Source organism: Procambarus clarkii, chromosome 72 (assembly GCF_040958095.1).
Source record: "Procambarus clarkii isolate CNS0578487 chromosome 72, FALCON_Pclarkii_2.0, whole genome shotgun sequence".
In the NCBI taxonomy this organism is placed as follows: Eukaryota; Metazoa; Arthropoda; class Malacostraca; order Decapoda; family Cambaridae; genus Procambarus; species Procambarus clarkii.
Genome location: NC_091221.1, coordinates 9,031,442 through 9,045,794, shown reverse-complemented (window position 1 = coordinate 9,045,794; position 14,353 = coordinate 9,031,442). Strand labels below are relative to the sequence as shown.

The 14,353-nt window shown below is 41.5% G+C and overlaps 1 long non-coding RNA gene across 1 annotated transcript; it reads right to left on the bottom strand.

Moving 5' to 3' along the window:
- Window positions 1-9,856: 9,856 nt before the first annotated feature.
- LOC138356384 (uncharacterized) lies at window positions 9,857-13,966 on the bottom strand. The gene is made up of 2 exons (XR_011224431.1): window positions 11,319-13,966; window positions 9,857-10,328 (listed from the first exon to the last, which is right to left on the bottom strand). It is a non-coding gene; the product is annotated as an uncharacterized lncRNA (long non-coding RNA).
- Window positions 13,967-14,353: the final 387 nt, after the last annotated feature.

Genomic DNA, 14,353 nt, shown 5'->3' with positions numbered 1-14,353 from the left:
AGAGAGAGAGAGAGGGAAAGAGAGAAAGAGAGGGAGAGAAAGAGAGAGATAGAGAGAGGGAGAGAAAGAGAGGGAGAGAAAGAGAGAGAGAGAGAGAGGGAGAGAAAGAGAGGGAGAGAAAGAAAGAGAGAGAGAGAGGGAGAGAAAGAGAGGGAGAGAAAGAGAGGGAGAGAAAGAGAGGGAGAGAAAGAGAGAGAGAGAAAGAGAGAGAGAGGGAGAGAAAGAGAGGGAGAGAAAGAGAGGGAGAGAAAGAGAGGGAGAGAAAGAGAGGGAGAGAAAGAGAGGGAGAGAAAGAGAGGGAGAGAGAAAGAGAGGGAGAGAAAGAGAGGGAGAGAAAGAGAGGGAGAGAAAGAGAGGGAGAGAAAGAGAGGGAGAGAAAGAGAGAGAGAGAAAGAGGGAGAGAAAGAGAGGGAGAGAAAGAGAGGGAGAGAAAGAGAGGGAGAGAAAGAGAGGGAGAGAAAGAGAGGGAGAGAAAGAGAGGGAGAGAAAGAGAGGGAGAGAAAGAGAGAGAGAGAAAGAGAGAGAGAGACAGACCCGTTTTGATTGCACTGGTCAGCACATCAGAGCTATCGGCGGACTTGCTTTTATAGCAAAGGCAAAAAAGTTTAAAAAAAGTTCTCCATCTGTCCCAACTTCAGAGATAACCCAAAAAAAGATTGGCACTCATAACCCAAGGCGCTCAGCAAGCAGTAGTATCCTCACACTACAAGTACCTTTCTAAGGAATTTCACCGCTACATCAGCGATCATTCTTTCCTAGACAGACTCTCATTTAGCACATATGTGTTTCTCAACATGTAGATACACGTGAAATCAAGTATTTTCAAGAAATACATTTCAAGGAATCAAGACAGTATTAAGATTTTGGCCACACACACACACACACACACACACACACACACACACACACACACACACACACACACACACACACACACACACATACGCACATGGTCACCACATTCAAGATTCTCAAGGGAATCGACAGGGTTGATAAAGACAGGTTATTTAACACAAGGGACACACACACTAGGGGGACACAGGTGGAAACCGAGTGCCCAAATGAGCCACAGAGATATTATTAAGAACTTTTTTAGTGTCAGAGTAGTTGACAAATGGAATGCATTAGGAAGTGATGTGGTGGAGGCTGACTCCATACACAGTTTCAAGTGTAGATATGATAGAGCCCAATAGGCTCAGGAACCTGTACACCTGTTGATTGACAGTTGAGAGGCGGGACCGAAGAGCCAAAGCTCAACCCCCGCAAGCACAACTAGGCGAGTATACACACACACACACACACACAGTTGGCCCCTGGTTCATCCAGTTCTTACATAGCTTTACATTGTATTTTTCGTAATTGATTTAATACAATAAGCTTATCAAAATAAAGGACTTTTTCCTAAGAACATGCGTCAGATGAGCTGATGCGGGATAACAGCTTTAGCTTGCAGTTTCATTAGGAATAAGAACTAGAAATTCATTAGAAATGAAGTTAGAAATTCCTAATGAACTCTAATCCTAGTTTAAAAAGAGAGAGAGAAAGAGGGAGACAAAGAAAAAAACAAAGCAAGAGTCAGAGACAAAGAGTCTGGGATAAAGACAGAGACAAATGAACAGAAAAACAGAAAAAAACAGAAAACAAAGAGACAGACAAAAATGGGGATTAAACACAAGACCTTTGTATACAAGTCTACAAGTATCAAACTACTCTCCCCTGACAGCAAACTCGAGGAAGTATGTCGGGAACATGTCCCCTCAGACCCTTCTTCTCAACTCCACGAACTGGCAGAAGGCCAAAAAAAATGAACGATACTGAAACAAACAGACACTAGGAAGATCGCCAAGCTACTCATACCTTGAACATGTCTCCTCCATCTCTCGAAGCTGACGTGAAAAGCAGCGAACTAGATAAAAATACACAAGAGAATTCACAGTAACGTGATGTATTTAATACAGTTTATCAGTGTGAAAATCCCCAGCAGCCGTGATGAGGATTCGAATGTATGCACTTGGGTTGAAACAAGAGAAAAGTCAATTCAAAATATGTGAAGCCAAAATGATCCCATACATGATGCACAGACCAATGCTTAATCAGCTTAAAAGCTTTTGAATTCATGTACATTCATTAGCCCCAATTTTTGTCTTTCTTACACCATTTTTTTTAATAATTGACCATAAGAATTAAAAAAAATTATTACAACAACAATTATAAGAATTATTGACCCATACAACACTCATTCTACAGATCTGAAGATGTTTCAATTTAAATTATTAAACTTAAATTAATTAGTACAGTAAATAAGGTCGTCTCTTTTTACTTTTGTGGCGTTAGAGGCTTTTTTATATATCCACTAGAGAGGGGGGGGGGACGACGGGAACCCAGTAGAGAACAGAACAATTTGGCACCACAACTGAGGAATTTAAGTCCCCTCAATGCTCAGAAACCTTCAGTTCTTTTATTCTGGCTCTCACCGGAATGACGCCTGGCTCAAGTATTCCACAAATCACTCTTCGTCAGCAAATTTATTCTCGTTTTCCATAATCCTCAGTTTCCTTTCTGTATGGAAATTACTACCTTTATTGTATTATTGATATCTATTCTGATTGCAAATATCATAAGATAGCAGAAAGGGACAAAATGATAGCCAAGTTTGGAGTTATAACTATCCAACGAGACTATGATTTCACACTATACTATCTAGACACAACGTAAGCCTTCGTATAGTCTGAGGGTAGCTGCTGATATATTGATATATACCCAGATATGTTATACCCCAAAAAACAGTATATCACAACTTTCATCGTCAATGCTATCTTTTTTTTCAATGCATTTCTATCTTTTTGGATTCATGTGCTCACCCTAAATCACCATCATTGTGTCTGTTGACACTATAAGTTTGTTTATAATCACCATTAATCACTGTAAAGTCAGAGAGAATGTTCAATACATCATTTATCACAATAATTCACTATAAATAATGGTTCATTTTGTCGGGGACAGGCAGCCTGCGTGGGTGTATAAGTTAGGTTTATTTCGAGGTCCCTTCAAGGTGGAACTTTTGACCCATTTCCCTCAGGATGTCACCCTTACAGCAGGTGACTTAACTCCCAGATAACTATTCTTAGGTGAACAGAGCCATTAGGTGATAGAAAACGTGCATATTACCACTCACAGAGATAATATGTGAACACTGTAGACCATTGAACTCATTATAGCTAGTGAACAAATTAGTTTTTCCTCAGTTAGGAGCAGTCGCTTAAGACGAATTCTTAAAGAACACTAAAGAAAGACCATCACTAAGTGAACCGTAAACTCACCGTAAAGTTATTCACCATAATTTACCACCACTTAATTCAGGCCTCTTACGACCGAACGATAAATAGCAGCCCACCAAACGATCATACATTACTGAAGATATATAATATATATTATTAAATATGACCGAAAAAGTAAGATTAATAATTCTAACACGAATTTTCTCGATCTTTCGTACGTTTCTTTTCACTGTTGGTGGTAATTCAAAAATCAATTCTCCAAAATTCTTTTTTATTTCTAGTCTGACGCGACACTTGAACGCGTTTCGTAATAACTTATTACATTTTCAAAGACTTTTAGTTTACACACACTCAACTATAACCTGCAAACACTAAAATTGTTTAGTGTTTGCTTGTTTGTAAATAATGTTTGTATAATTGTTTGATTAATCTTACTTTTTCGGTCATATTTAATAATATATGTCTACAGGAAAGACTGCTACCAAAATATACTAATAATATATATATATATATATATATATATATATATATATATATATATATATATATATATATATATATATATATATATATATATATATATATATATATATACTTATCTTGGTGATGTAGACTCGAGTAAGTCACTCTACGATCCCTTAAATCCAGTGGTTATAAAACCTATTTGGCAACGTCAACTGAAAACCGAACCAACGCACTTAATATTGACTCAAAGTAGAATTAACGTGAACAAATCCACTAGGGCCGTGATAAGGATTCGAACCTACGTCCGAGAGAATCCCAGACGCTGCCTTAATCGACTGAGCTACGACATGGTCAAAAAAAAAAAAAAAATTGCAACCGGGAAATCATCCTGATCTACCGCAGGACCTGCAGCCTCTCCGAGACACAAACCAGGGTTTTACACAATTTGATACATCACGCTATTGTGAATTCTGTGTGTGTGTGTAGAATTAACGTCGTACTGACGTCTTTCTTGGGGTATTATTCCCACTGGGTGGTGCGCCATTGTCGACCTTGTCGACCAGAGACACGACCAGAACGACAACATCGACACCTCCCCCCCCCCCCCGGCCGACGCAGGCCCACTCTTCCCTGACTGAAAACAGGAAACTTGTTCTACACTTTGTCTCACTCCTCCCAGCGGCCAAACGGCTATCGCACGACCGTTTAGAGACGCTCATAGGCCCTCCACAGCGACTGTCCAGCCACCTGGGACGATTTCCCAGCGACAGCCTCGTTTTCTTGCCGGTCCGAGCTCAATCCCCGGAGGTTTATGGGTTTGAGTGTCGTTCCCTCGCTCTATTTTCCTAGCCCAATGGCTATTCTGACCCCCATCTCTCTTTTTTTAAGTACTTGGAGGTTTTTCCTGATCGTTACCTTACCTGATTGTAATTGTTTTGGTGTTGGGCCTATGGTCTATTACCTCTAGAGGTCAATTATCACCACCAAAAGAGCCTACTGAACAACCAGAAAATAGTATATATATATATATATATATATATATATATATATATATATATATATATATATATATATATATATATATATATATATATATATATATACCTCCCCTCGGTATGACGTCACTAACGTAGGGTAAACATACGAATGATTGGATATAAATTGGAACTACCTCGTATAGGCCTATAGGTGTTTTTTTTATTATGCACAGTCTGTGCCTCCCCCCCCCCCCACTATGTCAAAGGGGCTAAGGACTGGCTGTCCATAAAGATGGGCAGAAGCCAAAGGGACATATTTCACACAACTTTATTGACTCGACTGCCAAAAACTTTGCTAATATGGGTCATGGTTTTAATGTTTATGATGAAGGTTAGGTTAGGTCTAGCCTTCTCCTGGCAGATATTTTGGGGTAGTTTTATTTGCATACTTTGCCGTAATTATTCATGGGTGACGGGGAGGGTTGTTTATATTCAAACTTCGCTACATTGCTATCTTACGGGTTATTCATGCCCGTGCCGCCTCTTGGGTAGCTTAATCTTTATCAATCAATCTACATTATGCTGTAACCAGACAGCACCGCTCCTGTGCCAGGTAAGTCCATTACGGGCTCACCATAGCCCGTGCTACTTGCCCCGTTCCTGTGTCAGGTAAGTTACGGGCTCACCATAACCCGTGCTACTTGCCCCGTTCCTGTGTCAGGTAAGTTACGGGCTCACCATAACCCGTGCTACTTGCCCCGTTCCTGTGTCAGGTAAGTTACGGGCTCACTATAACCCGTGCTACTTGCCCCGTTCCTGTGTCGGGTAAGTTACGGGCTCACCATAGCCCGTGCTACTTGGAACTTGTTCCGAGTAGCTGAATCTATGAGAACAAGAACATTGCTGCGACCATCACTGCAAATATGTTACTTTTACCGCGGAGAGAGAGAAAGAAAGAAAGAAAGTGAAAGAAGGGAATATAAGAAATATTTTATAATTTAACATTGTTAATATCTAACGTTCCCAAACTTTAAGCTCATGAAACAAACACGTTTCCAGGGTTAGGCTTAAGACGAGCAGAGGTAAACCCATATATAAAAGTTTCCAGACCTCGTATACTCGTAAACTATAGGAGGAAAAAACAATTATTTATGGATAATTATCTCACTCTTACCTATGAACAGTTCTGTATGTTCAATGTATATTTCGAGTTTCTTAAAGTGTGTATACTTCCACTAACGACAGCTTAAGAGGTTGTTAAGACCCAATAAAGCTAGAGAGAAAGACATTCAATTATCGTCATTATATACAATAATGACGATAATGTGTGCCTTTCCATTGGAGACCTTTCAGCGCCGTGGAGAGAGGGGGGGGGGGGAGGACCTGCTGCATGGGTAACAGCTTCTCCCCCCGAATCAACCTACCCTGACTTTGCGCCCTGGTGAGGCCACTCCAGACCGACAACCAGAGGGCAACTCCATAGTCTCCTGAGACTGATGGAAGCCTACAATGTTCATTGTAGCGAGGGAACTATTCTGTTTCTAAATGATGGCATTTTAATGTCGTTTATCAAAGACAATTTAATATTTTCCTCCTCGGTGCGTTTTCTATGGCTCGAGCAAATAAAAGATTCATATATTCAGTTGACTTCCAAGTGTCTAAGTCAAATATTGACTTATTAACGTCGGATTTAACTAGATTATGAAATCTTATGTAATATTATGATTATGTAAGGCGCCTGACAGCTGGGTGGACAGCGCTTCGGATTCGTAGTCCTGAGGTTCCGGGTTCGATCCCCAATGGAGGCGGAAACAAATGGGCAAAAAGCTTGTTTCACCCTGATGCTCCCTTTTACCTAGCAGTAAATAGGTATCTGGGAGTTAGACAACTGCTACGGGCTGCTTCCTGGGAGGGGGGGGGGGGTGTGTAACAAAAAGTAGGCCTGGTCGAGGACCGGGCCGCGGGGACGTTAAGCCCCGAAATCATCTCAAGATAACCCCAAGAAGATAGTCTTCGGGGGTGAAGAAACAGTTGAATCGTCTACTCACCTGTACGATAGAAGAACTCTTCACCTCATCCACGCTAACAAGCGCTGGCCTGGCCCTCTATAGACGCATAAAATCGGAGGGGACAAAGCCTTGTGGTCACCATCTGGTCACCACTTGGTCGGGGAGACATCTCCCGTCACGCAGGGTGCAGTCGCGCCTCCACAGATCTCCAATATCAGCTCTTGATACTGGTAATGGCTCAAAAGGGCCCCACCACTTACGGGCTATTCATGCCCGTGCCACCTCTTGGATGGCTTAATCTTCATCAATCATCAATCAATCAGCCTTGTGGTTCAGCGGGTGTACAGGCTTTCATCATCAGAATTTCCAGTTGCACCCTTATATTTTCCATCTCTAATCACTACCTACAACAAGCATCTCAGTAGTTAGACAAGTGCATTCAGGTCGTTGGTAGTTAAGACTGCCTCTAGGCCCAACCTGTCCTATTAGAAGGTCATATTTTGACGTAAACTCTACATAAAGCCATAAATTACCGTACTAGAAAATTACTGGCGAAATTGACATACGGTACCGTTTTCTGTTTCGCGTCCTCTGGTAGGTCAGGATAAGGGGTCACTTTAGTACGGCAGTTTCTTGATATTGGGAAATCTTACGAGGCTGCTAGGCCTGGCTTGGGGAGTAAAGCTCCCCAGGTACACCAAAGGTACACTAAAGGTACACTAAAGGTACACTTCAGGTACACGTCACAGCGGTTAGTTTCTCAGCCTACACACCGCGGGGTCCGGCCCACAATAACCCAACTGTCTCACCTCAAAACTCTGGCTACAGCTCGTCTTCCAAACAAAGTCTCAAGGCCCATTCCATCCACCCGCCAAACCCCCTGTTTATGAATGCAAAACGGTTTACACACGACTCACAACTGCTGACGTTCGAACACTTCCGGAACAAGTGCTTCGCTGACGACTTGTGTTCGAACCACAACGCTATAAATGCTTCACCCACGTACTACAAATACAAATAATCGCCAACAGAACCTAAACACCTAACCTATGTCTATATATACACAATATATAATAATATTAATTTATATTTGAGAAAATTCCAGTTTTGAATGAACAGCATGTATAAATTTATACATGCATCTGTGGGGTCGACCGCTGGATGTAATGGACCAACCCGTCCTCGACTCAAGTCCATTCCATCCAGCGGTCGACCCCACAGACGCATATATACATTTTAACATACTGTTCATTCAAAATGGGAATTTTCTCATATATAAATTAATATTATATTACCACATTGTACATACTTTGTCATTGGTTAGGTTAAGTTAGGTTAGGTTAAGTTAGGTTAGGTTAAGTTAGGTTAGGTAAGGTGTTAAGTGTCGACCCCCCCCCCATCCCTCTGCTTCTAGGTGTAAACCCACCTAGAAGTTTACTTTAGTCCTAAATTACGTCAAGGACAAAAGTATACATATGGGTGGACAGAATAAGCTAATAAGGAGGCACCATTAATCCGCCCTTCCGCGGCACTGATAAGCCTCAAGCTTAACATCATTATCTCAGTCATTGACCAGTGACGATAATCCTCTTTCGCGCTTACAATCTGGAATATAATTGGGTTATTACTGACGTCATCGGCTGTTTGGTAACGACCAGGGACCAGATTCACGACGCAGTTACTCCAGCACTTACGAACCTCTCCATCTTTTCTCAATCTTTGACGGCTTTGTTTACAATTATTAAACAGTTAATGAGCTCCGAAGCACCAGGAGGCTGTTTATAACAATAACAACAGTTGACTGGCAAGTTTTCATGCTTGTAAACTGTTTAATAAATGTAACCAAAGCCGTCAAAGATTGAGGAAAGATGTACAGGTTCGTAAGTATTTTCGTAACTGCTTCGTGAATCTGGCCCCAGAGTAGCTGTATTTATTACTTTATTACATAGTAGGGATTGAGGATTTATTGGGTAATGAAAACGTTAAATATGAGCCTGCTAAGTGCTCCAAAAGTAGAATGAGAGTCCTAGGCGCTCAAAAAGTAGAATATGAGAGTCCTAGGCGCTCCAAAAGTAGAATATGAGAGTCCTAGGCGCTCAAAAGTAGAATGTGAGCTTTCTAGGTGATCAAAACCCCTTCACACGGTTAGAGAGTTCGAAATGCGACTTCGCGAGCCGCCGTACCCAGCGCGACTTCGCGAGCCTCGATCGATCGAAGGACTATCCGCTCCGCTACCCACCAAATGGTATCTTATCTACGTAATTAATTGTACATATCGGATAATCTTGTTCTGCGGGCTGCCTTCCCAGCAGACAAGGGGTGAAGAGTCGGGGATTTATAACCTCGTAGGCAAGACTTACTGTTGTGGAAGGGAGGGGAAAAGGAGGGGAAACTTGAGAAAGGGTAATGGGATGGGGAAAAAACCGGATGGGAAGTATGTAATGGTCACGTAAAGGATAGGGGGAAAAAATGCTCCGAATTTATTACTTAGTCTTTATTCAAAATAATGTATGACTGATGAGAGAGAATGTGAATTTGTCAATCTACCTTAGACTTAAATCGATATTTGTACAATTACATCAAACAACAGTCACCTATACCCATCTACGATTGGTAGATATCATACAACACCCCCCTTACATCTATCTACCATAGATATCCATCAAACTACACCATCTACAATGGATATCTGTCAAGCTATCCTCAATTACTCTTGTAGCTTTCTGCCCTTACCTTTTTTCACCGTTCCCTGATTCATGATACGAGACAATCATGTCTCATGTTAGGAGTCATTCATTACGCATGAGACGAGTCATTCATGTCGCATGACAGCAGTTATTCATGTCGCGTCATGTCGCCTATTTCTTCAATAAATGTCCACGAAGATTACCTAATATCGTTCTCACACGCTTCTGCTAACCAGAGAATCGTGACCAGCTGTTCGAAGCAGGCCAGATAGATATTACCTAGATCTCCCTAGTGAAGGGGTTCCCGAGTGGGCTTCAGCTCTTGGGCTACAGCTTAACTTATAGCTGGACACACCCATGTATAAATTCGCATCCAAATACATAAAGGCAAAATACTAGAGAAATTAATTGACATCTTGAGTTTTTTCCCCTTGCAAAAAATACACTAAAAATAATTTAAGAAATGTGGTCACTTGGATACAGTGACTCATATTAATTGAATTTTGATATCAAAGAGCTTTGGCTGAGGGAGAAGAGAGGTCAACACGTTGGAGAGGACCCCCATGGAAGGCTGCAAATGGAGGTCAGGTCACCATCAGACGAGTCAGTTCATCCCGGGGAAGCTGATCAACCAGGGTCACATCTTTCATCACACTGGCGAAGGCTCCCCGACTGACTGTAGCCTCGTGTCCGCTGTCGGAGGCCCCGAAGGACGAGGCTCCGACGACGTACTCGTCGAAGAAACGCGCCGCCAGCGCATTGGAGAGAACGTCATGAAAGGCCGTGACAGGTCAGGTCAGGTCGCTGGGCCAGGTCATCCTTCAGCAGGCGAGTCAGGTCACCATGCCCAAGCTGCTCCACCAGACACAAGTCGTCCAAGATCCTCGAGAACGCCTCCTTCAGGAACTCCCGCTGAAAGTTCACGAAAAAATGCCGGAGAAATCATTACTGTTTTATAACTAAAAATGATTTGTATTTCAATATTAATCATTGAGAATTAAAACTGTACTAAAGTGAATATGGGAGTTGCAGTATTCCATATGGTTTAACAACCTGTTGATCCGTTAACCTGTAGAACCAGGGCCTAGGTTATGAAGAGGAGAGCGTAGGAATACAGATAAGATCGTGGGAATACAGATAGTAGCGTGGGAATACAGGTGAGAAGGACAGGTATCTACCAGGAGAAAGCGCCAAGCCATTACGACTATATAGCACTTGGAAGGGGGGGGGGTAAGGATAAGGATTTGGAATGAGACTAGATAAGAAGGAATGGTGCCCAACCACTTTATGGACGGTTGGGAGACTGGACACCACGAGCATAGCTCTACTGTAAATACACTCGAGTAATTACATAGCTTCCATACACAGATTCGAACGTAGATACGAGACAGAGACCAATAGGCTCAGGAACCTGTACACCAGTTTATTAACAGTCGAGAGGCGGGACCAAAGAGCTGAAGCTTAACCTCTACAAGCACAACTAGGGGAGTACGCACACCTGGTGGATAGCGCGCTGGACTCTTAATTCTGCACCGCGGGTTCGATTCCCGCACCAGGCAGAAACAAATGGGCAAAGTTTCTTTCACCCTGAATGCCCCTGTTACCCAGCAGTAAATAGGTACCTGGGAGTTAGTCAGCTGTCACGGGCTGCTTCCTGGTGTGTGTGTGTGTGTGTGTGTGAGAGAGAAAAAAAGTAGTTAGTAAACAGTTGATTGACAGTTGAGAGGCGGCCCGGAAGAGCAAAGCTCAACCCCCGTAAACACAACTAGGTGAATACAACTAGGTAAACACACACACACTCTCTCTCACTCACTCACACACACACACACACACACACACACACACACACACACACACACACACACACACACACACACACACACACACACCACAAACACTTACGATGTCTCTCCGGCTAACATTCTTCACTAAAGAATCCTTCAATGATCGTCTGGAAAGAATAACTTCCTTCCTGGGACAGTGGTTGTTACGTCCTACGAGGCTCCAGCTCCGGATAATCACCATTGGACGGCCTTGTTAGCAGTTATGTTGGGTGTCCAATCACAGCCCAGCGTCATCCTGTCACCGCCAAGTTGGCAGCCAATAAGCTACGACTCTCGGAATGCTCCACCTCAGCTGGTAGCCAATCGCAGACGCCCGTCTTGTTATAGAAAACTATATAACATATATATGACAAAGGTTTTTGTACATTAGTATTATTTACAAGTTATATGATGTGGACCAACATGATAGCGGGTCTAGGCTCAAACAACCCAAAAAAATCTACTTTAAAAGTCTAAAAAGTAAACATAATAAAGTCTAGGCCCAAAAAAGTTCAAAATAAAAGTAATTAACAGTCAAACTACCACTCAATCTTCCTATTTTCTATAACACCGGAAAGTGGGGATATAACCTAACCTAACCTGCTGGACACCTTTATCACGTAATACAAACGTAACCATTGCGGAGAAAAAAAAAAAAAAAAAAAAAAAAAAAAAAAAAAAGTTCCGTCATGGCAATCTTGCACAAGCATGCAAGCATCGCTACGTCATCTAACCCATCCTCGACTCAAGTCCATTCCATCCAGCGGTCGACCCCACAGACGCATTCATTAACTTTTACATGGTGTTCAGTCAAAACTGGAATTTTCTCAAATATAAATTACTATATTTGCATATTGTGCATAGGTTAGGTTAGGTGTTTAGGTTCTGTTGGCGATTATTTGTATTTGTAGTACGTGGGTGAAGCATTTATAGCGTTGTAGTTCGAACACAAGTCGTCAGTGAAGCACTTGTTCCAGATATGTTCGAACGTCAGCAGTTGTGAGTCTTGTGTAAACCGCTTTTCATTCATAAACGGGGTTTGGTGGGTGGATGGAATCACTTTTGGATCTTTATTTGGAGGACGGGCTGCATTTGCAACGTTGGGGTTCGAACAAAATCCGTCAGTGAAGCACTTGTTCCGGAAGTGTTCGAACGCCATCAGTCGTGTGTAAAGGGTTTTTTATTCATAAACAGGGGGGTTTGGCGGGTGGATGGAATCACTTTTGGGTCTTTGGAAGACGGGCTGCCGGGAATGGAACTCAGGACCGAGGGCAGATGAGCAGTGGGTCTCCTACGCCCAGAGGAGCACTGCCGTCACGGGGGGAGACTTTAAAAAGAAGGCTTTGAGACTTGGCTAACTGACCAGGACTCTCCCAAGAGAAGTCGACAGCTTCGGGACCAGGAATGTCCATTAGAGTCTGTCCGGGAAGTGGCGACCCAGGCAATGGTAACCTCCGGGTCGGTTGGACTCTTTCCACCAAGCGAAACTTGACGGATAGAGGTTATCTTGAGGCTATCTCGAGATGATTTCGGGGGATAATGTCCCCGCAGCCCGGTCCCCGACCAGGCCTCCACCCCCAGGAAGCAGCAGCTGTCTCCCAGGTACCTATTTACTGCTAGGCAACAGGGGCATCAGGGTGAAAAACATTTTGCCCCGTTTGTCTCCGCCTCCACCGGGAATCGAACCTGGAACTGCGTGACTACGAATCCGAAGCCCTGTCCACCCAGCTGTCAGCATCCAGAGATGGACTAAAGAATGTATGGCAAACTCTGGCATATATTAATCTTTCGGGAAAGCGACTATTCAGCATTAATCATATTGATCAAGTGTCTAATGTTATTCGAACATACGGATGTAGGAAATCATGGTTTCCCTAGCTGGTAATTAGAGTACTAGGCAATTAGAGTATTAGGTGCAATTTATCTTGCTTTCATTGTGACAGTTCTGTTTGTGAATTCCAATACCTTACGTAGATTACATTTGCGAAAAATCCACCAAATCAGCAGAAAAATAACTACGGATTACATATGTTCGGTAGAAGGTGGGGGGGGGGGGGGGGGGTCCTGTACCACCTCCCTCTCCCTAAAAAAAAAAAAAAATTTACAAGCTACGATAGATAAATGTTTCAACCTACAGTTTCCAGGACGCTCCGAGCAGGTTGTAGGGTAACCCGAGATATTTCTGGTTCAGAAAGGCGTCAATCCTTGGGAGTAAAAGTTAGTTTCGCATATCTTCTTGCAAATGCAACATTCCCAGTCACCAAAATGTTGCATTAATACTATCATTTAACAGTTAAGATTTAGTAGTAGGAATCAATCAGTCTGTGGAGACTTTGGAATTGTGATGTGAACACTTAAGTAAATAATTATCAAAAGCTCTGAACCAGTCATTCAGTTCCCCAGTGTTGGAAGCACTATTTTAAGCCCCATCCACATAAATCACAAACACAATAACACCTACTCAAGCGTAACTATACGTAAATTTACACATTTTTAAATAATTTAAATTATACACAGTCCAGCAGCGAGCCCAGCTCTGATATGTATAATACACGGGATATTGCTAGTGGGTATGGATGCAGCCACTTCAATTTTGTAATTTTTTTTTCGGGTGGGCTATGGAAATTAATGTTGTGAAGTGTAATGTCTTCATGCTGGACCCAAGGACCAGACTCGAGGCAACTAGTGGACCGAGCAGCTAGTCAAAAAGAACCGTTTTCATTATGGAAATACGAATTTGTGGAATGTCAGATTTATAAAAAAAAAAAAAAATTATATATATATATATATATATATATATATATATATATATATATATATATATATATATATATATATATATATATATATATATATATATATATATATATATATATATATATATATATATATATATATATATATATATATATATATATATATATATATATATATATATATATATATATATATATATATATATATATATAAATATATATAAATATATATATATATTATATATATATATAAATATATATAAATATATATATATATATATATTTATATATATTTATATATATTTATATATATATATATTTCATAACATCCAGACGTGTCATTTCATTCCGTTTAAAT